The 4286-nt window shown below is 34.7% G+C and overlaps 1 pseudogene; it reads left to right on the forward strand.

Moving 5' to 3' along the window:
- The first annotated feature begins 4148 nt into the window (after positions 1 to 4148).
- LOC111737444 lies at positions 4149 to 4267 on the forward strand (annotated as a pseudogene).
- The last annotated feature ends 19 nt before the right edge of the window (positions 4268 to 4286 follow it).

Genomic DNA, 4286 nt, shown 5'->3' on the forward strand with positions numbered 1-4286 from the left:
TACTGCAAACAATGATGCAGTGAATATGAGGGTGCATATATATTTTTGAGTTAGTGTTAGCTAACTATTTAGCTAGTTGAGTTAGTTAAATAGCCAGAAGTGAAATGACTGGCTCATGTACTAGTTTCATTTTTAATTTATGAAGAATCTCCATACTGTTTTACATAGTGGCTGCATCGATTTACATTTCCACCAACAGTGCACAGAGTTTTTGGTTTTTTTTTTTCCTTCACTTTTCTCATCAATACTTGTTATTTCTTGTCTTTTTGATGATAGCCATATGCATGAGGTGATACCTTGCTGTTCTTTTGATTTGAATGTCCCCGATGACTAGTGTTGTTGGAGCTTTTTTATATATTTTGGATATTAATCTCTTATCAGATATATAATTTGCAATATTTTCTCCCATTTATTAGGTTGTCTTTCCATTTTGTTGATGGTTTCTTTTACTGTGCAGAAGGTTTTTAGTTTGATATGGTTTCACTAGATTTTTAGTCAGGGAGAATAACCTCATGGGCATATAGTTTGTAAGAGAAATGGCAAGATGTGTTAATTTATAAAACCATATATTATAAAAAAAATTACGTTTTGTTTTAAATCAATATTTTATATCTCATTTGATATTACCAGAAAGGATTTGGGTATAATTAAAGTGCAACTGCTATATAAAAAAAAAAAATACAGTAAAAAGCAAATTAAGAAAGTTATAGGAGATTAGATTAACCATGGTGGTGTGAAAGACATTCCCAGATCTCTCCCCTTGAAACAACAATAAGCTGAACACCTAAAACTCAACAAAAAACACCCAAACTACACAATATCATGTCTGAGCTTGGGATCTGCACATAAGAGCTACCATAGGTCAGAATCCCCGGTGTCAGGCGATGGACTGACAAAGAAACAAAGAAGCTGCCTCTTGCGTCCAGAGCTCCCTGTAGGAGGAGGGAGAGAGGAGAAGGTGAGGAGAGTTCCCTGAACAGCTGTGCCTGAGAGTACTGTGAGCGCCACTCAGCCAGCGGCAGTGCCCAATCATCAGAGCAGAAAGCAGAGAAACAGGGATGGCAGAAAAGTGAAAAATGGCAGAAAACAAGTTGATTTTTACTAATTGCAGCTGCAAAATGGAGACTGAGCTGCAGCCTCCAACTCTCAACCCAGAGAGCCACTCCCCCATACCCTCCAAGATGGAAAGCTGCGGAGTCCCAGGGGAATCCAAGCAAATGCTACTGAAATTGTCACTAACACTGACAGGAACTGGTATTGAGGGTAATGAGCATGATTAAACATCTATAAGGGAAAAAAAGACATTATTAACACTTTATATGAAGCATAGATCCAAGAGGCTTAGATGCCACCTACTGGAAAACAAAAGAAAAATACCTTATTTGCAACAGGCTAGAGGCCATTATATAATAAATCTTTTTTGTGGAAAAAAAAAAAAAAAAGCAAAATACACTTCCATTAATGCTCAGGTGGAGAAATAGTCCATTAAACACCATGAACAAGAAAGGCGACAAGGCGGCTCGGAAAGAAAGAGAAAAATCTCTAGAAAATAAGCTTATGGACATAGAAATATGGGACTTTAATGACAGAGAATTCAGGATGGTACTTCTGAAAAACGTCAGTGAGATCTGTAACGAATCATATCAACAATTTCAGGAATTGAAAAAACAACTGGATGAGCAGAATGAGTTCTTTAGCAAGAAGATAGAAACCCTGAAAAGGAACCAAGTAAAACTTCTGGAGATAAAAAGCACAATGAAAGAGGTGAAAAATAAAATAAGAAGCTTGAGAAATAAAGTCAAACAAATGGAGGAAAGGATCAGTGACATCAAAGACAGAAATCTAGAAATAAATCAGAAAGAAGAAGAGAGAAACTGAAGAACAAAAAATAATGAAACAGAAATATAAGAACTAGCTTATACCATCAAGAGAAGAAACATAAGAATAATGAGAATTCTTGAGGGAGAGAAAAGGAGCAGGGATTAGAAAGCATTTTCAGACAAATAGTTAAAGAGAATTTCCCAAATCTAAGGAATGAGCTGGAGCTTGGAATTCAAGAAGTCAATAGAACACCCAATTATCTCAACCAAAAAGGCCTTCGTCAAGACACATTGTATTAGAATTATCAAAAATCAGCGACAGAGATAGAATTCTCCAGGTAGCTAAGGAAAAGAAGATGATAACCTATAAAGGAAAACCCATTAGATTATTGTCAGACTTCTCAGCACAAACCTTACAAGCCAGAAAGGACTGTAATCAAATATTCAAACTATTAAATGAAAGGAACTACCAGCCAAGAATAATGTATCCAGCTAAACTCTCCTTTAGAAATGAAGGAGAAATCAAGACCTTTCTAGACATATAAAAATTGAGGTAATACTCCACTATGAGGCCTGCACTACAGGAAATTCCGAAAGAGGTCAGCTCACCTAATACAAAAAAAAAAAAGCATAATTAGAAGTAAGGTGACTAGCAGGCTGATAAAAGCAGAGTAGTGCAACCCTTACTACAAACAGGGCATTATAAGCTTAAAATAAGAAGAGATTTGCTATAGCAAGATAATAATGAATGTTCAGAATACATAGGGACAAATTGACACAACAATGACTGAAAAGGGGAGGATTCAAAGATTCAAATTCACAAAGGGGAATGAAGATAAGGCATGCACAGAAGAAAAGGGACAACTGTATATATACAACCATACTTTTCATATTTGTAATGGTAACCACAGACTAAAGCTTTAGAACTGAAGTTCATAACATAAAACAAGAAAGACCAGAGGGAAAACCCACAAAAATCAACCAAAATAAAACAGAAACACAAGGACAAGGAAGCAATGGAAACATAGACTTACCAGAAAGTAAAAGATAAAATGGTTATACAAAGACCTCATATTTCAATAATCACCCTAAATGTAAATGGACTGAACTCACCAGTAAAAAGACAGAGTTGTAAATTGAGTCAAAAATAAAACCCAACTATACGCTGCCTCCAAGAGAAACATCTCAACTCCAAAGACAAATATAGACTCAAAGCGAAGGGTGGAAAATGATATTTTAAGCAAATGGCATTCAGAAAAAAGCAGGAGTAGCAGTACTAATATCAGACAAAATAGACTTCGAAATCAAAAAGATAAAGAAAGATATTAAGGGACATCTTATAATAATAAAGGGAATTATGCACCAAGAAGACATAACACTTATTAATATCTATGCTCCCAATTAGGAAGTCCCAAAATATGTAAAGGAATTACTAACAGAACTAAAGGAAGAAACAGACCAAAACACTATCGGAGTAGGGGACTTAAATACCTCACTGTTGGTTATGGACAGATCATCTAAACAGAAAATCAATAGGGAAATAATGTCCTTAAATGACACATTAGACCAACTGGTCATAATTGATATTTACAGAGCCTTCCATCTCAAAATAGCTGCTTATACATTCTTCTCTAGAGCACATGAAACATTCTCAAAGATTGACTCCATACTGGTATACAGAGATAACCTCAACAAATATGAGAGGGTTGAAATCATACCGACTATATTCTCTGATCATAATGCTTTGAAACTAGAGATCAACTGTAAAAATAAAGCAGAAAGAACCACAATTACATGAAGATTAAACAATATACTACTGAAGAAAAACTGAGTCAGAGAAGAAATAAAAAGAGAAATGAAGAGATACATAGAAATGAATGATAATGATAGTACAACATATCAAAAATTTTGGGACACGGCACAAGCCTAACCCTTCATCTTAAAAAAAAAAAAAAAAAACCTAGAAAAAGAAGAACAAATGAAGCTTAAAGTCAGCAGAAGAAAATAAATAATCAAAATTAGAGCAAAATTAAATAAAATTGAAAACAAAAAACAATAGAAAAAATAAATGCAATGAAGTTTGTTCTCTGAGAAAGTTAATAAAATTGACAAACCCCTGGTTAGACTCATGAAAGAAAAAAAAGAAAGGACACAAATAAACAAAATCAGGGATGAAAGAGGGGAAATTAAGGTAGACACTGCAGAAATATAAAGGATCATAAAAGAATACTATGAAAAAGTAGATAACATCAAATTAAATAACCTAGAAGAAATGGACCAGTACTTAGAAAAATACAACCTTCCTAGAATAAATCAAGAAGAACTGGAGTCTACAGCCATGCTACCCTGAACAAGCCTGACCCCATCTGATCTCGAAAGCTAAACAGTGTCAGGCCTGGTTAGTACTTGGACGGGAGACCACCTAGAGAGACCAGGTGCTGTAGGCGTAAAAAATTAAAAAAAAAA

Source organism: Pteropus vampyrus, unplaced genomic scaffold, assembly GCF_000151845.1.
Source record: "Pteropus vampyrus isolate Shadow unplaced genomic scaffold, Pvam_2.0 Scaffold26, whole genome shotgun sequence".
In the NCBI taxonomy this organism is placed as follows: domain Eukaryota; kingdom Metazoa; phylum Chordata; class Mammalia; order Chiroptera; family Pteropodidae; genus Pteropus; species Pteropus vampyrus.